The following is a 21,310-nucleotide window of genomic DNA, read 5'->3' on the forward strand; positions in this document are numbered from 1 at the left end:
GGACCCCCACGCGCAGTACTGAAGAAACTGTGTTAGGAACTGCACCTAAGAAATTGCATAGTCTTTGCGGAGTGCTGACTTGTTTCCGTCTTCCTTCTCATCCGTTTTACCTCTCTCTGTAAGTGGTGCTGACAGGAAACACATGATGCTTGGGCACGTGAGGAAAGAGAGAGTTTTCCAAATGGGGAAGATACGACCTCTGTAAAAGTGCAGAGCACATACATTTCAGCAAAGTGTAGCAGAGTGGGATCAATAATTACGCCATGCACCAGAGGTGCAAAAGCTGGAGGGTCTCCCTCTAATGGTTTCCAAAAGCGCAGCTATCCAAGGTCATGGCTGACATCAGGCAATCTGCGTGGGGGAAGCTGAAAGAATAGCTCTGCAAAGGGCCATCTCACAGTACAGCCACCATCAGTCCCTTCCCGGCAATATTTGTCTGGTTTATAAGCAATCCCTTTACTTCCTTCTGGTAACCCCTGGGTGAAAATTGCGTCTGTGAGAGTTTCAAAATTCAGATAGGGTCTGAAGAGCAAGCTTTGTTCGTTTATCTTACCCAACAAAATTGCCAGCACAAGAGAAGTGCAAACTTTTCTTCCCATAGCTCTCCCATTTGGATTATAAAATCTTTGTTGAGGGGGTGATGAATGTGATAGAAAACACATAACTTGTTTCAGATGTAAAGAATGCTGACAGCTTCAAAAGCATTACTTTACCTGATTTTCTTGGCAAATTTGATTTGCAAGAAAAGCTGGGAGTGGAAAATATCCAGATGTCATTTTGGTGGTCACCTTCCTAAGCACAGCCAACCTGAGTATACAGCTATACTCACTGCAGACCTCTGATCTGCTGTATCAACTGTACTAGAAGTTTCATAAAAGGAAGAGACATTTGTTTCTTTGCTTATTACTTGCGACTAAATGTTGCAAGGAGGGAGTAGCTTTAACAGACACTGTTTGGGGCTCTGGAACCTTGAGTGGCGGTGGGTCATTGATAAGTGGCTAAGGTTCTTTGCTCTCCATTTCCACATAAACAAAATGCGCAATAAAATCTACTCTATGAGAATATTGTGATACTTAATGACAAAATAAATGTTAAGCAGTTAGCTTATTACGTGGTAATTTGGTGAAAGGGTATCTATTATTACTATTTCACAAACCCTTTTGTATACATCACTAAGGAACACCATCGTATACTGAAAGTACATATGAAGTTCTTTTATGTAGAGAAGCTCAAAATCCTTTGTATAATTAATATGATCTTTTCAAGGATCAAGTAAACACGACCCTGTCATGCTTCTATCAGTCATTATTTTTTAAAATCCTTTGCCAGACAAATACAAGAACAATTTACCACCATAGCCATTCATTTATTCAACAAACATTGAGCACATGCCAAGAGAGCATGTAGTAATGCCAGGAACTGTTCAGAGCAGTGAGGACACTGTAGTAAGGAATTTATAGTCCAGTGCATGTGGGCAGGGGGGATGAAGTGGACCCTACAATAAACAAGTAAGACATATGGCATGTGCCAGATGGTGACAAGAGCCATGGGAAACAATGCAGCAGGGCAAGGGACAAGGAATGCAGAAGCAGAGATGTTAAGAGGACTCCCTAGCAAGATGTCATTCAAATGGAGATGTAAAGAAAGTTTGATTTTTTTAAAAATGTTTGTTTGTCTGTTTGTTTATTTATTTATTTTTTGGGGGGGGGAGGGAGAGAGAGAGAACAAGTTGGGGAGGGGAAGAGGCAGAGGGAAACACAGAATCCAAGGCAGGCTCCAGGATCTGAGCTGTCAGCTCAGAGCCCGATGCGGGGCTTGAACTCACAAACTGTAAGATCATGACCTGAACTGAAGTCAGGCACTCAACCTACTGAGCCACCCAGACACCCCTAAAAAAGTTTGATTATTGTAAGCACATCATGCACTACCCTAAGATGGCTGGAATTGAGGTGGCCATTTAACTTGCAATACAGTCAGAAATTGGTGTGAAAAGCAATCAACCGTTGCCATCCTTTGTTTCTCAGGCCCTGACTTCACCATATGCCAACAGCTAACACCGTGCAACAGTCAGAGGATGAGAAGCCTCTGTGCTTTCTATGAGTCATCGCGGGTAGAATTCCAAATGTCTATATTTGTCCAGGGTGAATAAACTGCCTTTTCTAAATATACGCCTTACCACTTCCCATTAACCAAATTCCCAAACACATATTTCTGCTGGGAAAATAGAACACAAACCATTGTGTTCATGTAAAGAGCAGCCAATTTCTCTGTTTCTATCAGACTTAGAGGTGACACAAAGCTTAGAAAGGGAAACTAATGTGCCTGATGACAGAATAAAGATTTAAAAGACCTGGACAGGCTGGAATTGGAACAAAATCAACAAGATACAATTAGGGAAGATATGCATAGAGTCTGACATTTAGATTTTAAAAAATTAGCAGCACAAGTGTGAATTAGGGTGATCTTGACAAATATCAAGTCATCTGACAAAAACACAGAGATATTCAATTGTCTAAAAGCCCAATATATGAGTTCACTTGGTGATCATACTTTGCTTATACCTCAATTATAGATATTAGAATATATTAAGAGGGTACTGTTAGTTTTTGTTACGGTGTGGGCTTCTTGAAGCAAAGACTCTGTTTACTCACCTTTCTCACAGCCCCAAGAACAATTCTTGGCAAACAATATTTTGATCCTCTTATTCACTGAATCTAATACAATATTTGATTACAATAAATTTGTATATTATACACATAAAGTGAGGAATGATGTTTCCTTATAGGCTGCAGTGTATAGGTTATGTCTGCAGTGCTGAATTCCATATTTGAGCAATGCACTGCAATTTGTCCATTGGAATATAACCAAATAGAGCTAAAAGGCTTTAAATTAATATCACATAGGAAATTACCACATGAAATGCAGTTTTTCTAATCCTGGAGAAAGGAAGCTTTGGGAAAAATGACAGCTGTGTTCAAATACATGTAGCTTTCCTATGGAAAAACAATTAAATGTAGCTTCAAGAAAAACCCCAACAAGTCAATGGAAGAAATTATAAAAAGACAGATTTCAAACTAACATGAGTAATGCAAAATTAAATAGTTGCCTCCAAACCAATGAGATTCCCATCACTATGGAAGGGTCCAAGTTGAAATGGGATCAGCATCCTGCCAGAAATAGGAAGTTGGAATCAAGGGGTCCAAATGGTTTGCCAAACTTGATCTGTTAATTCTAAAATTATTCACCTTGCCAATAGTAAGAAATATCCTTCTGAATCAATTACATCTTAGAGAGAAGCACTGTAACTTCTCAAGATATTATTTTTTAGATTTTTTTCCCAAGTGAATTCTGTTCTCTTGACCTAACCATACCATTCCATGGAGCAATATTCTTGCTCGAGGTTGGATGTCGATTTTAGACAATGTGGTGGTGATCTGTGTGGGTTTCTAGGTAGTGTAAGCACTGCTTACAGTGTCACACTCCTATTCCCAGCATTCTGGGAGAGTCGGAGTTCTGCGACTTCATGCTGTGTGGACAGGTAAGTTTCTCTGTCAGAGATTATAAACTCTAATAAGGAAAACAATGTCCTTTCGGCACTTGTTAGTGTCTCATTGCTCAAGCATAGCATTATCTAACCACTTGATCAACAAAAATTCATTAAATAGCATTTATTTAGTCCAAGTGCATGTGTTCTAAGGATGTTGTGGCAAATAAGATGCCTCCGACTCCAAGAACTTCCAGTTTACTAGAGGAAACAGGCATAGGCCACATCATTGCAACACAGGGTAATACCTACTGTAACAGTGTTTATACAAGACCCAATGCAAGCAAAGAGAAGAGACCTGCCAATTCTGGGTAGATTCAAAAGAATCCCATAGAGAAAACTTTGAAATGAGTCTTGCAGGATAAGTCAGAGGTATTTTTTTTTGCCCCCTCCCAGGTAGACAAGGTCATTCCAGCAGAGAAAAAGGGGTATTGTCATGGAGGAATATTGTCATAGAATTTGTATTGTCTTCATGTTCAGAGAACACTAAGCAGCTTCATGAGCCCACTGTAAGTGTGAGGGGTAATCTGAGTAGGTATTGGACAAGTAGAGAGGGCATGAATCCTATGGAAGACTGATTGCAGTTAAAAAACAAGAGACAGGTTGGGAATGCAAGCTGGTGCAGCCACTCTGGAAAACAGTATATGGAGGTTCCTCAAAAAACTAAAAATAGAACTACCCTATGACCTAGCAATTGCACTGCTAGGCATTTATCCAAGGGACACAGGTGTGCTGTTTTGAAGAGACACATGCACCCCCATGTTTATAGCAGCACTATCAACAATAGCCAAAGTATGGAAAGAGCCCAAATGTCCATCGATGGATAAATGGATAAAGAAGATGTATATCTCCTCTCTCTCTCTCTCTCTCTCTCTCTCTCTCTCTCTCTCTCTCTCTCTCTCTCTCTATATATATATATATATATATATATATATATATGAGTATTACTCGGCAATCAAAAAGAATGAAATCTTGCCATTTGCAACTATGTAGATGGAACTGGAGGGTATTATGCTAAGTGAAATTAGTCAGAGAAAGACAAAAATCATATGACTTCACTCATATGAGGACTTTAAGAGACAAAACAGATGAACATAAGGGAAGGGAAACAAAAATAATATAAAAACAGGGAGGGGGACAAGACAGAAGAGACTCATAAATATGGAGAACAAACAGAGAACAAACAAGAAGGGGTGTGGGAGGGGGGATGGGCTAAATGGGTAAGAGGCACTAAGCAATCTACTCCTGAACTCATTGTTGCACTATATGCTAACTAATGTGGATGTAAATTAAAAAAATAAAAACTAAAATAAAAATAAATAAATAAATAAAACAACATGAGAAAAGCAGAAGAAAAAAAAACACAACCAAGAGACAGGCAAACTACTTCAGTTTATTGCAATTGTCCACATGAGGGAACGACCTAATGTATCAGAACCGGGGTTTGAAAGGAGCAGAGGGAATAGTAAGGAAATATGATTAAAAGACAAAATTCACAGGATTTATTAACACTTACAGGTACCGTCCTAGAATGAACTAGTAAAGGTAAATACACACAATCCGTTGCTTTCAAGAAACTAAAAGTTCTTGGTGGATGTACAGGCTTCAGTGTCAGGGAGTCTTCCACTCCCATCTCTACTGCCCTACTTGGAAACTCTGCATTTCACTTGCTTTGTTTTTTTAATTTTTAAAGTTTATTTATTTTTGAGAGAGAGAGAGAGAGAGAGAGAGAGAGAGAGAGAGAGCATGAGCAGGGAAGGAGCAGAGAGAGAGGGAGACACAGGATTCGAAGCGGGCTCCAGGCCCTGAGCTGTCAGCACAGAGACCGACGCGGGGCTCGAACTCACGCACAGTGAGATCATAACCTGAGCCGAAGTCGGGACGCTTAACCAACTGAGCCACCCAGGAGCCCCTGTATTTTACTTTCTTAATCTGTTGCTTTGAAAATCTTTGTTTACTTTCCCCACCTGGAAAGTCACTGAATACTGTCACGGTTGCCTGCCCAGTGGGACCGTTCTCCCAAGACCCTCTGCCTTCAAAGGAAAAGTAATTCCTGGAGGCTGGTATAAAATTTAACTGAGGCAATGGAAGAAATACGTGTGGCAGGGGTATGGCACATAGTAAGTGCTCAATAATACACACACACAAACGATTAGTATCCTTTGTTTTTTAGAACAGCATTACTTAATAGGGGATAAGCAGGAAAATTTTTCTGAATAATTAATGGTGTATGTTTGTTTCTTTTAATTGTTCGTCCCAACAAAATAATCATTTCTTTATATTTAAGGGTATGCCCCATGGGGGTGCCTGGGAGGCTCAGTTGGTTAAATGTCCCACTTCAGCTCAGGCCATGATCTTGTAGTCCATCGGTTTGAGCCCTGCATCTGGCTCTGCGCTGACAGCTCAGAGCCTGGAGCCTGCTTCTGCTTCTGGGTCTCCTTCTCTCTTTGCCCCTCCCCTGCTTGTGCTCTCTTTGTCTCTCAAAAATGAATAAATATTAAAAAAAAATTAAGGTTATGCCCAGAACACTGAGTTTTGGACATCTCAAGTTATTTTTTTAGACTAATTTATCAGTATTCCCTAGGAAAAAAAGTGAAAAAGAAAGACCAAAATTATGGAAAAATGCTATTAAAATCGGTGTATATTTGATTTTTTTAGTGTATATTGGACTTCTAAAACAAGGTATTACTGTATTTTTATAAAGTGTTTCTCATAAGCTTCTCTTCCTATCTTGTATATTTCCTCTCTTCTTTTATAGTCATGAGGTCTTGTTTCTTCAAACAATCTTACCAAAATGGCTACACTAATTAGTTAAGAATTGACATAAAATTTTCTCAGACCAATCCTTCAGTCAAGGAACACACACTTGTTTGGAACTAATGTCAGTTAAAACTAATCACACAGAAGAGTTCTACTTTGTTATAGAAGTAAAGATAAAAGTGATATTTTTACATACAATTTTAAAATATTGCCTCAATATCACCCCAGATAGGATCCATTTTTGGCCACCAGGCTCATGCACAGTTGCTCCTGGAAAGCTTTTGAATCAACACCACCACATCACCTCATACATCCATGAATACAGAGGGAATAGGAAGAGACACATATACTTGCTGAGTTCTTGGCATTTCGTCCTTCTGATTTTCAATTGTTGTATTGGTAGAAGGATCTAAGTACATGTCCAAACATACTCATTCATATTAACGGTGAGAAAAATATATCTGCACTATCAATTTTCTTTCCATTGTTTAGTTCCAACCAAATAGAGAAATAGATTCTAATTTCAGAAAAATAAGTTTCTCTAGTGCCATCTTTTGTTCAAATGGCAGAGATATTGAAGCTAATTCCCTAAAAAAATAAAGTCAGAAGCAACAACAGAAAGGAAGAAATACTATTTTTGTTGGTTTCAAATGAAAGAGCTCAGAATGTTTACTTATGCTGGATAAACTATACCCAAATGTTACCTTCACTAATTAGAAGCTTAAGTCTGTATATAAAGATCTCCCCAACTGCAAATTTATCCCAGGAGCTGAAGCAGAGAGATTTTAAAAATCTACTTATTTTTTTAAATGTTCTTACCAGATGCTTTATACCTCTGTTTGGTGCCTGGTGCCTGGAAACTCCATATGCAGGCAGGTTAGCGGTGCTCACATACGCTACTCCACACAGGTTAGCAGCACAATCCATGCTCTGATTAACGGGAAGGCAAAACATTTGCAATGTATAATCTGACACACTGATGCTCACAACACTGACTACTGTGCATTGAGAACTCAGCCTTAATAAAGTCAACTGCCCCTCTCTTATTAGTTTCCTCCTCAGTGAAACCATTCTCTCTATACTGAAATAAGAATCTAATCCATACCAGTGATGACCGAATTTGAACATTATGTGAGATTGGCTCTGTCCTCTGCCTAGACAGCTCTTTAACCTGGCAGATACAAATTCTTATCTTGTGGTCGTGGAGGAAACGAGGAGGGCCAGCGGGGCTGTGACATGGTCAGCAACCTGGTCTGGGGAAGCACGAAGAAGGAGTCAGTCTCCAACTGTCCAGGACAAATTTCCCCAGATAAGGACGACGGACTGATGAATGGGGTCACCAGCTAACCTCATTACTGCTGTCCTGGGAATCACGGTGAGCCACAAGACTCAGAATATCCAGTTGTATTTAAATGCAAGTGGAGAAATCCATCAGATGAAATCAACTATAGCTCAGATTGGAACAGATTTGAAGTAGGGAGTGGACCATGCCATAAGGAGACCCACATTTTACCTGAATCAATTAAATTTTTGAATTCCTTTCATTGTGGTATGGAGAGATTAGGGAGGGTCATTAGTTGTTATCATATCTGTTGTTTTGATTTTTGGAAACACAATAATAATATATACCTGGATCATATAATCTAAACTGCTTCCGAAGGCACCCTCCTACAATTTTTTTCAACCCTCCTGGAATTACTTGACATTATGCCATTAAGTTATAATGAGAAGTGTTGTACAATCTTAAAATAAGTATATTCAAGGGGTGTTCTTGAAGATATTTAGCATATCACGAGGAGTTTCCCATATAGATACCTCTCATATCTTAATGTGCAAAAAATCATCTGGAGATACTGTAGAAGTATGAATTCTGATTTAGTAAGTCTGAGTGGGATCTATGATTCTACATTTATAGCAAATTCCCAGTGATGACAATGTTGCTGGTCTTTGGACCATACTTCGTATCAATGTCCTGTGTAGAAATTTACCCTCAGAAAAGCTGTTGGTTGCTGGAAAATTTTTTTTCATTATATAGCACTGTGAATTGCACTGGCTTGGGTGCAATTGGGAAGTTACCAATGTTTGATCATTTTTTTAACACACATGGGACAATTTCTTGTAACAGTAGATATGGTACAGCAATGGTATATTATAATCCTATTCTTCTCTTTGAGTTGAGAGCGAAGAAGCTTGTAACCAAAACTGTGGCCCATACCCATAACCAAGTATACAGAACCATTTACGTGGAACATATATATATGTTAGGCACTAACTTCTGCCCTTTATTATGAGTAATATTTAAGTTACAAGAAACAGAAACCTAAATTGACTACATAGGGAAAAAAAATACAGACTTAACATAATTAGGAATTCCAGGTTTGGAACTTTTCCCATGGTGTGGATAGATACATGAAGTCATATTCTGACATGAGGCCTCAGCGTGTCCATTCTCTCTCCCAGTTTTGTTTGCCCCTATGATGATTTCATTCTTAGGCAGATTCTCTCTCCACTTAGATAACTCCTTGTAGCTCCAAGATTACAGGCTATCTACTTAGCAACTCCAACACAAAAAGAATTTCTCCATCCAGGAACTGAATTTCATTAGATTTGCTTTGGCCCAAGGAATGGAAAGTCCTCGTTAGCTATCCCAAGCTCTCATGCTCCTTCTGGATCTGGGTCAACTCTGCCAAGCCCACACTGGTGGCGAGTTGGTTAGGGATTATTCTCCAAGAGAAAATGGGGTGACTATTAAAAGAAAAAGGAAGAACACTGAGAATCCTTCCTTATGATGCCTTCCCTCTTGAGAAGATGATCTGTCCCAACCCCACTGTTGTCGGCATTGGCTTGTGACTTGCTGTGGTAAACTACCTGTAAGCAGTAGGAACACGTGTCATCTCTGAGTGGAAGCTTTAACAACGTGGGCGTGGGGCGCCTGGGTGGCTTGGTCGGTTAAGCGTCCGACTTCAGCTCAGGTCATGATCTCATGGTCCATGAGTTCGAGCCCTGCGGCGGGCTCTGTGCTGACCGCTCAGAGCCTGGAGCCTGTTTCAGATTCTGTGTCTCCCTTTCTCTCTGCCCCTCCCCTGTTCATGCTCTGTCTCTTTCTGTCTCAAAAATAAATAAAAACGTTAAAAAAAAAAAAAAAGAACGTGGGCGTGCTCTGCCGAGCTCTCTCATCCCACTGTTTCAGATAAGTGTTCCAGGTAAGGGCAGCTCTATCAGTTTGGGTCTTGGAGCGAAGATGGCAGAGGGCATACATAAGAGCATGTAACGTGAGCAAAAAATAAGACTTCGTTGTTCTAAGCCACTGAATACCAGGTTGAACACCAAATAATTCTTAGCCTAAACTGGCTGATAAAATAGGCAAAAACAACAGATGTTCACAATAACTGCTCATCTCATTCCTATTTGCATGTCGATTCTTCTATTCAAATATGAATTTTAAAAATACCCACACCAAACTTAATGCACATATTAAATATTCATCTAAAATCCACTCAATTCCTCCCCAAGGAAAGAGATCATAAAATCTTGTCCTCTAGACAAGTATCTGCCTCCAGATCCAAGGTCAGGATTTTTGAGTGACACGAATGTCTCTAGGTCAAATCCAGATTAACTTCTACTGGTGGAGCAACCCATAGTTAAATGACATATTTAAACATACTTCGGTGATATATTTAACCATCCCCAATACACACAGTATGCAGCGGTGGAGGTGTAAAAGAATAATCATAAAATGGAACAAATCCCTCCTCTTCTTTTGAAAAGACGCCAAAATAGCAGAGTTGGTAATGGGTCCACAGAAAGTAAGAACTGGATTGCTCCCAGCAGAATGAGCTTCTTGGTTCACCAACCTGTCTTCCAGTTCTTTCTGTGAGGATCTTCTTTATTTACTTCTATTGGCATAGCTCAGACGGCCTGAATAGGATTCTCCACGGGGGCTGTCCTACTTTAGCTGGTATTGAGTTCATCTGCCTCCAGCAGAAGCCTCAGGGAAGGAGCCAAGAGTGACCTGTCCTTTGCCCTCAGACTTCATTTTAGCCTTGGCTTCTTATGATGAAGACCTTGACCAGGAGGTGCTTGGGTAGGCCTGCCGCGTCTATCTTCCCTGAGGCCCTATCTTACCCTCTACTCGATTTCTTATCTTACTTTTTGGACACTGACCTAGTTCAGCCCATCAAGCCTAGCTTTGTATCTGCGAAGACTCCAATCTCTTAGCTATCACAAATTTCCAGTCATAGGCCAGAAAAGGGCTCATTAATAGACAAAATAAAACAAAATATGTTTTTACTTTTTTTTTTGCTCTTACATTATCAAGTTGTAACTAAAGTAAAGGTTGTCTCTTTTCATGGAATCTTTGAAAATTAGTCAGCACATGCCAAACTCTGTTATTTTTCTACCACGTAACGAATCTCCAGCCTAGGAAGTATGTGGACTGATTGCCAAGGCACAAGACATGGAATTTAAACAACCACTTTGCTATGTCACAGGATTTCCAGCTTTCCAGACCAGTAGAGAGTTCTCATTGTGCCTCATGTTACTTCAGCTCAGCTGGTGACACAGTCAAGATTCTGCGATTTGCAACACCGAGGAATATTTTAAACATCAGGTTAGGATTCTTCAGTAGAAAACCCTCTCTGGCTGTTTGAAGGGGACAAAAGTTTAAAAAGATCTAGATTATCTCACAGAACTGAAGAAAAAGTCAAGCAATCGAACTTTGGACAGGATGAGATCCAGGAAGCTCCAGGTATATGAACAGCAAAAACTAACGATTTTTATTTTGTGAGGGGGATTAATTTCATAGAAATATCCGTCACACCCCTGACGTCCTCATTTCCATTTTATCCTGCTTTATTCTGTGGATCTTTTTAAGCTACCAAAAACCCTTTGGGAGCGAGATCTAGAATTAAAAACAAGGGCGCCTGGGTGGCGCAGTCGGTTAAGCGTCCGACGTCAGCCAGGTCACGATCTCGCGGTCCGTGAGTTCGAGCCCCGCGTCGGGCTCTGGGCTGACGGCTCAGAGCCTGGAGCCTGTTTCCGATTCTGTGTCTCCCTCTCTCTCTGCCCCTCCCCCGTTCATGCTCTGTCTCTCTCTGTCCCAAAAATAAATAAACGTTGAAAAAAAAAATTAAAAAAAAAATAGAATTAAAAACAAATAATACCTAACACATGCATCTGGTGAAGCAGTTCCATTCTTACCTGAGATGAGAGTAGCTCATAGTCTCTTGCTGGAATGCAGAAATGTTGCAGGATTTTTTACCTCAATACCTGGGATCCATTGTCTTGCAGCTTTGAAGAATGAAGAGGTGGACACAATAAATGAGCAGCAAGCAGAAGTTTATTACAGTTTGAGATTAGAAAGTAAGAATAATACGCAAGCTCTCTTTGCAGAGAGGAGACACTTGAAAGTGAATGCCCGTGACTACAGGCAAAGGTCTTTGTTTTACACGGTTCTGGTCAGCCCTCCCTTCCCTTCCCCCTCGTTTCTTCTTGGGTTCTACCCTTCTGAGCTTGATAGCTCTAGGTGCTGAGTCGCCCATTCTTGATTGGCTCATTTCTATTGTATGAGGGGTGGTCTACGGCCATATCACTCCCTATGCTATGGGTCATACGTTTTATGGTCTACTGCTTACGTCAAATTCCTGAGGGGGAGGAGGCGGTGTCTGTTACATTCTAAAAAGGAACCTTACCCCAGAGGGAGTTTGCATTGTTCCAAAATATGTTGTTTTTCCCCACCCCGGGGACCTCGGGTCCTAACCTTTCCCTCTCTGCTTTTTAAAACAGGCCTATCTTTTCCTATCATAAAAGGACACGGTGGGCGCATCCTCTCAAATTCAGCCAGTCTCAATGCTCTCCTCCTTCTCCCACTATCACCCTTTTCTCCCCCGAAACCTGCCTTCCACCCGCTTCTCATCCTCCATCTTCCAACCTGGTTTAATGGCACCAGCAATCCTCCCAGTCACCTTCGGTAGAGGCTGTGAAAAGATTTCAATTCCTCCCCCACATCAATACCTACGCTTCCTCCACCCCTCAGAATTCATCCCATGTGGATTCTATCTCCAAACTGCCTCCGAGGACTCATCTCCCCTTTTCTGATCCTACGGCTATTCTCCTAGTCCGGGGAATCTGCTCTTACTCCTTAGGGTGCTTTCCTCTTCATTTTTGGAATTTTCCATGATCCCTTAAACAACACATACTAGTTAAGTAGCTGAGTAAATAAATATACATCTGAGTCTGTAAACCCCCTAAGAGCAGTAATTATATCTTTCTTGCTTTTGGTTCGGCCTATAATACCTAACACAATACCTGACATGCAGCAGGCCGGCAATAAATATTTGAGAACATTTGAGAATGAATGAATATGAAAATGAATTACTTTTACAGGTTTTCACAGCATCTACAAAATCACATTGGGTCTACCCGTAGCATCTCTTCAGTCTCATTATGAATTTAGATGGCAGAAAGGAAGTTTTCAGAGACTCTTAAAAAAATGGAAGGGTTTTTTTGTTTTGTTTTGTTTTTTTAGATTAACAAAGTAACATTTTTGTGCACACATTTAGGACAGAAAGATAGACTGAGAGTTTGCCCCAACGGGGGAAAAAAAAAAAAGATTGGAAGTCTCATTTGTTGCCATTCACCTGTGTTTTACAGAGCTTTTCCCTGGACCACAAGGAGGCTTTCTGCAAGGGGTGTTATGCAGTAAGACGGATACAGCCAGAGGTGAGAACATAATGTAGGCACCGAGGGAGAGCAGTGGTGACAGTCACTTCCTACCCTGGGCTTTACTTCTAGGTGGGGTTTCTATTCCACATACTCCTGGAAATTAGTAGTCCAACAAATCCATCATAAAGGTGTAGGGGAAATGTAGGAACAGTCAGTACTAAGTATATTCAATCGATATCCTTTAGGCTGAATCTCCTCTGAGTTAATTAAATTCAAATAAGTATCTTTCCATTCCCTGGGACTTGGAAGGAGGAGTCCAACGCACTTGAGAAGTCACAAAACAGCCATTAGATGTTAATAACTAAGAACTGTTCCAACCTCTGCTGGTTTCAAATGAGAGGACCAGAGGCATAAAGCTCCATAGGGCATTACTAACTTCCTGAGGCACTCAGCTGCTGAAAATGAATTCCTCAAATAATAGTTTCCTTTCCCAAAATTTAGCTGGATCAGATATTTTTAGTTTAAAGGTCTTAATGAGACTTTGCAGGAACATGCACAGCAAGGGGGATTCCTGCACGATAAATCACTGGAGGTACGCCACATTACTGCTAGCAATTTGAATAAATAACTGTTGATTTGTAGCACATGTTTTTTCACTTAGCTGCTGCCCACAAAAGCACACATTAGGCAGTAATGTCCATGAGACTCAGAACCATTTCTATCTTGTCCGCTGCTATCTAAATAGCACCTATCAGTGCCCGGCAGAGAGTAGATGCTCAACAAAGTGGTTTTTGTTTTTTGTTTGTTTAATTTAAATCCAAGTTAGCTAACATATAGGGTACTAATGGTTTCAGGAATAGAATTTAGTGATTCATCACTTACATAGAACACTCAGTGCCTTCCCTAATGCCCATCACCCATTTAGCCCATCCCCCCATACCCTTCCAGCAACCCTTAATTTGTTCTCTGTATTTAAGACTCTCTTGTGGTTTGCGTCTCTGTTTTTGTCTTATTTTTCCTTCCCTTCCCCTATGTCCATCTGTTGTGTTTCTTAAATTCCACACGAGTGAAATCATATGACATTTATCTTTTCTGACTGACTTATTTTGCCTAGCATAATACATTCTACTTCCATTCACATAGTTGCAAATGCAAGATTTTGTTCTTTTTGACTGCCGAGTAATACTCCATTGTATATATATATACCACATCTTCTTTATCCATTCATCCATCAGTGGACATTTGGGCTCTTTCCATACTTTGGCTATTGTTGATAGTGCTGCTGTAAACATTGGGGTGCATGTGCCCCTTCAAAACAGCATTTTTGTATCCTTTGGATAAATACCTAGTAGTGCAATTGCTGGGTCATAGGATAGTTCTATTTTTAATTTTCTGAGGAACCTCCATACTGTTTTCCAGAATGACTTGTACCAGTTTCAACAAGAATTTTTGAGAATACAAACGAAAGCCCTATCTAAATAAAGCGCAGTCTTCTCTAGTCAATTCTATCAAAGGGCAGGCAATAAATAGTTTTGATCTTCAGACACAAGAATAGAGGAAAATATTTTGAAGTAAAAAATGGTTTTGCTTGGTAAATTCTTTGATGAGGCTAGAAAGAATAGACTAGAAGCTTGGAGAATGGCATGGTCCTGAGAGTTTTATGCATAACATATTGCTCCTTGAAGACAGATTGCTTTCCATATATAAGGTGTTTCCACATATATTTCTCAATTTTTATTTGTATTACATTGAGCTGTCTATTCTCAGCTCCCAGCCCCATGCCTGTAAGTTTAAACTTAATACATTTACATTGAATGAATATTTATTTTGGTTAAATTAAAAGGATACTCCTATTCCATTGGGTGTATGTTGAAAATGGGCTTCTAACTGTACAGATGTATTCCTTCTGAGTCACCTTGTCCTTATCTTTAGTTCTGTTCATGGCCAGAGGTTTTCTTGAAAAGAAGACTGGATGAACATAATGGCAAAATCAACAGATACGATGTTTGGCAGTTTCCCCATCTCTAAAATGATACTTATAATAGCACCTAAATTACCATAAGGTAATTTTATGGGCTAAATGATTTCATAAAGGTAAAATAAATAGAACATCTCCCCCTCCCCTGGCACTTACGCTTTTAACAGATGGTCTGTGTTATTACATTTGTTGTTGTTGCTCTTATGTGTCACAGCCTCAGTTTCTCAGACCTCTGAAGATGGCAGGTGGCTAAAAAGAAGTCAATATACAATAAAAAAAATTACTGTAGAAAATGAAACAGAATACCTGGTCTGTTTGTTTGTTGTTTTTTCTTTTGTTTTTGTCCTATAATTCACGGATATTTTTTCACAGAATTTCTGGAGACCATGTTCCTTACCAAGCAAGAAATAGACTCTTACATGGAACACTGAAATTTCTAATTGCAGAAATGCCACGGCAGGTTGCTTATGGCAGACGTTAAGATCCTACGGTGCATTATGTCCCCTACAAATCCATGAAGGGGAACATATCCACAGCCAGTTCAGCTCTCTGCTTTGCTGCTATGGCTTCCCTTCTCTCATTCTTTCCTTCTGCTCTCCATCTTCTCAACCTTCTAGTCTTAGTACTATCCCATGGTCAAACTCTTTCTTCTTTGATGAGGTATGACTGTGAGGGTGGTGCAGGTTCCCTCTGTGGTCAAATGTCCACAGTATTCATTTTGTGACACTTGATATATTCTCTGGGTAATTCACTGGCAATGCACACAAGAAGTGAGTTCTGCATAGTGCAATGGTTCTCAAAATGGCATCACGGGATCTGTTAGAGGTCTAGGAATTCTCTGTAAGACTCTTTTATTATGTTTTGCTTTTGATAAAAATATTTAGAAAATTAATATAAGCATCTTCTGAATCATGTGCATGACTACCTTATGCTTGTGTATTGCTGTAAAATTTTAGTACCCACAATAGATATTGTTGTATATTATCACTGTATTACCAAGTAATCACCTAAAATATCAAAATTAATTTATAATGTTATATTTCTCCAAGTGTTATCAGCAGAACTCTAGATGTTATATTGGGATGCTGCAAATTCTTAAGTTTGTGGAGAAACAAAAGATAAAATCGTAAGACTGAAGGGAACCAGAGTCAATGAAAAATAAAAAGTAAAGTGAATACATGTTTTCCAAAGAAGGCAGAAAACAGGTACAGAGAACTCTCAGGGTGAAATTTATGAGAAGTCTTCATTTTTTTTAACAGATTTTTTAAAAAGTTTATTTATTTATTTTGAGGGTGGGAGGGGCAGAGGGAGAGGGAGAGAGAGAATCCCAAGCATGCACTATGCTGTCAGCACAGAGCCTGACACAGGCTTGATCTCACGAACCCTGATATCATGACTTGAGCTGAAATCAAGAGTTGGATACTCAGCCGACTAAGTCAGCAAGGTGCCTCAGACAAGTCTTCATCTTTATCAACAAATACAGACTGAGTGCTAATTATGTTCTAGACTTTGTTAAGTTTTCTTAATATAAAGACAAATAAAGCTTGGGCACTGCCCTGAAACGTTTGACAATTGAAAGTTAGATAGTCACTTACCAGTTGGGCCTATACTGTAAGTGGTGGAATGAATACATTTTTAAAAGTGCAATGGGACAAAAGGAAGGTAATACAAACTTCTGCTTAAAAACCAGTTGGAAAAAGCTTTGGATAGAAGATGGCGTTTTTGAGTTGGCTCTTGAAGGCTATATGGACATTTACAAAGCATGGAAGGTGGTGGGGTGGGATGAGAAGGAAGAGGACATTCTAGCAAAGAGAAGAGCAGAGAAACAGAGAGAAGAAAGGACCTGTATCTTTAGGAACTAATAGACTTTAGCACGGCCAGAGTTTCAGTTTGATGAACAAAGGGCATGGACTACAATGGAAAATGTATTGGTATTAGATTTTGAAAGATCTCCTATGCCCTGTTAAGCAGTTTGATCTTTACCTTATTGGCAGTAGAAAGCAGACAGAAGTTTTAAAGTAGTCTGGGACAGGATAAATATTTCTCTAGGAAATAGTAGTCCATCAATAGTGTGGAACATGAATGAAAAGGGAGAAGAAAGTAGTTGGTTAGAAGGTTGTGGCAATAATCCAAACACAGGCAAAACCAATGAGATTTTTCGATTCAGATCTAGTGACAGAGTTGGAACACACAGTAATGAAAGAGTAACTGTCTGTGAGGAAAAAACCCCCAAAAATGATGCTGTAGATTCTAAGCATAGTGTAGGTAGACATTGGGTGGGAGGGTGGCAAAGACATAAGAGATTTGACAAAGAAAACTGCTTTTTGAGCCGCTGGTAGGATGAATAGGAAATGATGAGGTTTATTTTGGAAATGTCGAGTCTGAATTGCTTTGATTCATTGTGAAAGATTTTACCTTCCCTTCCAGTTATGGTCCTCTCCTCAAATCTCTCGTGTCAACTTTAAGAATAAAACTGCCACAGTTATTTTACCAGAAAAATGGGTTTGTTCAAAACTAGCGGGTAATTGCAACTCCACACACGTAAGTTGAAGCAAAACCACAGGCAAGTCTAGAGAAGAAAGGAGAGGAACACTCTTTTACAGATGAAGGTTAGAGAGGGGTAGGGGGCGGGGACGGCTGTTATACACAAAAAGTCCATTGGAGTAAACCGGGAGTTCAAAGTGTACTAGCAAAGTAAATAAAAAAAAAAAAAAAAGTGTAATGGCTTCTCATTGGCTGAGTTATGGCAGTCTCTCATTGGCTGGACTATTAACAGGGGAGGAGAAAACCTTTCTTCCCCCTGCTTCAGTTAGGTAAAGTGTAGGCTCCTTTCTATTCATTCTGCCCAGGGCTGCAAGGAGTAGCAGTGCATGAAGGCGCTCCCTTTTGGCCTCCCGTCTCCGTTTAAAATAAGGTTTCCTTTATTCAGTTTCACACTCTTCAATTCATTTAGTTTCAAGTCCCACGAATCCCCAGATAAAGGCTTTCTCAAAGACCAGTAAAATATTCCAATCACTAAAACCAGTATTCTCTTTTCAGGTGTCAACCCACTTGCTCTTTTGTAAAAGTTGATATCTTCAAGTATAGATCTATAGCTAAGGTGGCCATCTAAATTATTGTCCAAACAGGGACATTTCTGAAAGTATAAGGGGCAGCATTAACAATTATGTTGGGCCTTAATTATGTTGGGATGGTCCTGGACAAACCAGAATGCTTGGTCTCCAGAGAGTTAGGAATGTGCCAGGTCTGGAAATTATCCCCCCAAAAAGGCAAGTATATACTGAGAAACAGTAGGGCACTCAAAGTTTATCTTGAATAAGAGTAGAATAAAGAGCCTCATACTTCCAGGACAGCAAACTTTTCCCACTCTCCATCAGCACTGGGCATGCTCTGGGGTGGGGGTGGGGAGCAGGCTTCCCTGGAAAGGTCAGAAAAACAGTTGGGGTTTGGGGGCAACATGATGGTTTCTAGGCATCCAGAACAAAGCTAGTTAGAGGATGAAACTTAAAATACAAAAGAAAAATAACCTAATTCCCAATTTTGCCACCACAAAAAGATCAGTCATGTGGAAGAAAAGAAGACTGGTCATATGAAGACAAATAACGTGTCCTGCATTCATAAGTTGCTGAAGTGGTCATACATGTCAGAGTTCTAAAGGGCTAGGAAAGAGATTCTGGACTCTGGTGATTAACACTTTTAAAAAAAGAATAATGCAACAAATGAGATAAAGCAAACACAAGGATATTTTAATGTTGAATATCTCTTAAATTTTGAGACCAAGTGGTGGGTTTGGTTCAGTGCTAGACTGAACTCATGAATATTTTTCTTTCTTATTTTTATAACATCTCCCTTGTAGGAAGGATAAATATCTGCCTTAAACATTATTTCTAATCAAAATACTGTATCTTTTAGCTTTCAAAAAGAAGTGTGCATATAGAACATAAGGATTCAAAACATCATGTTGGGTTTGTACCATAATGTGCTTACCCTAATTTTTTACTTTTTCCTAAAATTTAACCATTGTGATGTTTTCTATGACTTTCCAGTTTTCAGTTTTTAAGGATCAGACTTATGAAGAGAATATTGATGTTTTAAAGCATTTCTAAAGCTACAGGCCATTTGAAGAAGGTTTCGTATTGGGCTGAAGAACCAGTTCATTATCATTTTAAAAAAGCAATGTAAACTTTAGATTTTGAAAAGTGCATTTGGCTAAAATAATGATAATGCTGTTGCTTTCATGCTGTTGATTTGTGATAGAAAAATGTTTTCTTAAGAGGTAACAGTGGCTCATATGTAATTGTTTTTCTACAACTGAAGAGCCAAAAATTTTTTTCTTCTTTTTTAGCAATAGATAGAATGTTAAAGTCTAAGTCATTTCTTGAAATAATCTCAGTCACATCACAAACACCTACTTGTGACTTATAATTCTGTATGGATATCATTTAACCTTTAAAAAGTGCCATTCATATTTTCTGCACCACTCTTTCTATTCAATGAAGGAAATAAGAAAATTAGGCATATCAGGTGAGGTCCTACCGCAGAATGAGATAACAGAAGAAACTCTCAATTCTGTACTTCTGTTCATTTGAATTTGACAGTGACCAGAGAGGAGAAAAATGCAGAGCTCCGTTAAGAATCAAGCTTAAATATGTGTTATGAATCTCCAAGGCTGGTTGTTTTATAATCTTAATTATTGAAACAGAGCATATGAAATGCCTAAGCTCTTAATTAGAGTAAGTGATATGGTACCTTGGGCATCAGGAATAAAAATCTGCTGATTGCGATAAAAACAACAACAAAAAAATAGATAATAGATAAAAAAAAATAGATAAAATCAAAAGAAAACAAAACAAAAAAACATGTCCCCTGTGATTTAGGGACATGCTTGAACAGTTACGATTTTATGTTTTTTGTGTTTGTTTTGTTTTTGTTTTTTGATTTTCCAGTTTTGTTCTAAAATGAAAGGAAGCAAATAATGCTATATGCATGAAAAGGGGGAGGGGCAGTTTCTTGTCCTTTTGCTCAAATGGGGTAAAAAGAATATGCTAGAACTAAATAGGAGTGCCAGTTGAACCAATCAAAATCATCTTTTGGGTAAGTCTAAGAAGGCCATGAAGTATCATTAAGTTGCTGTGAAATCTCACTCATATGAGTGGGCAAAATTCATGAGCACTCAAGAAATTTTACTACATTCCAGGTCTCTGGAATTGTTGATGCCTGTAGAGTAAGAAAAAGTTAACTGCTCTTCATTAATTTTTTTTTAAATTTTTTGTTAATGTTTATTTTTGAGAGAGAGAGAGAGACTGAGTGCAAGCAAGGGAGGGGCAAAGAGAGGGGGAGACACAGAATCTGAAGCAAGTACCAGGCTCTGAGCTGTCAGCACAGAGCCCGATGCCAGGCTCAAATTCACGAACCGTGAGATCATGACCTGAGCCAAAGTCAGACGCCCAACTGACTGAGCCACCCAGGCGCCCCAACTCTTCTTTAATTTTTAAGGAAAGCTAGAATTGGATGAAATAGTGAGAGAAATCATTTCACATTCACTGCAAAAGACGTAATTAACTTAAATACAGATATATGTTTAACTTTATTCTATGTTCTGTCTGCTTGTTTATAGCAAATAATTTAAGGTTTGTTACTATTTTATTTCATTACTTTAGTAAATGATGGTATTTCATAGAAAAAGCTTAACTGAATGCAAGACAAGATAAAGGTTCTCAAATCTAGCTATTCCAGCCAGGGCAATATAGTTGGTAGAACCATATAGCCATAACCCAAAGTTCATACTTGTTGGATAAATTGTAGCTATAAAGTCAGAAGGGAAAAAGATGAGCTTCCGTGAATTGAATTCTGAAAATCCAAATTCAAAATTGATGAGGACAATCAAAGAGGTAAAGAAACCATAATGTAGGAAATAAAACTCTCTCCATTTCTTTATATCTCTCTGTTTTTCCATGGTTTTCTGAAAATTCTGAATTGGTTTCCCACAGAAATAAAATTTTGAAGGTTGGCTGTTAGTCAACAAATATTGTTTGTGCCTCTACTCTGCACAAGTAAAGCGAGTTTTCCTCTAGCTGCTACGTCCACATGTTAGGATCCAGCAGGCACTGTTTCCTCCTCGTCTCCTTTTACCACTGTGGATCTCCAGTCCCAAGATCTCTTTAAAATTTCCCACAGCTATAAGCACAAATGTTTCAAATAAGTGCATGAGTAATTTTCTTCTGATGCCTGAGGTAATTTCTGTACAAGAAAACTCAAAGCATCTCGTGAGTTCAGTTAGTGTCTGAAACTGGTCATGGATCTGATAGCAGTGCCAAGAAAGGGGTCGCCTTACACTCAAGGTAATTGACTCAAGGGATGGTGGT

The 21,310-nt window shown here is 39.2% G+C and overlaps 1 long non-coding RNA gene across 8 annotated transcripts in view; it reads right to left on the reverse strand.

Annotated features, from left to right (window-relative positions):
* The window catches only part of LOC123384777, a 489,335-nt gene that overhangs the window by 28,556 nt on the left and 439,469 nt on the right, over positions 1-21,310 (reverse strand). For all 8 annotated transcript variants that reach the window (XR_006596304.1, XR_006596307.1, XR_006596310.1 and 5 more), the window contains 3 exons: positions 15,102-15,194; positions 11,467-11,593; positions 7,124-7,234 (listed from right to left, as the gene is read on the reverse strand). This is a non-coding gene — a long non-coding RNA (uncharacterized LOC123384777). The remainder of the gene's footprint in view (positions 1-7,123; positions 7,235-11,466; positions 11,594-15,101; positions 15,195-21,310) is intronic.

Source organism: Felis catus, chromosome B1 (assembly GCF_018350175.1).
Source record: "Felis catus isolate Fca126 chromosome B1, F.catus_Fca126_mat1.0, whole genome shotgun sequence".
In the NCBI taxonomy this organism is placed as follows: Eukaryota; Metazoa; Chordata; class Mammalia; order Carnivora; family Felidae; genus Felis; species Felis catus.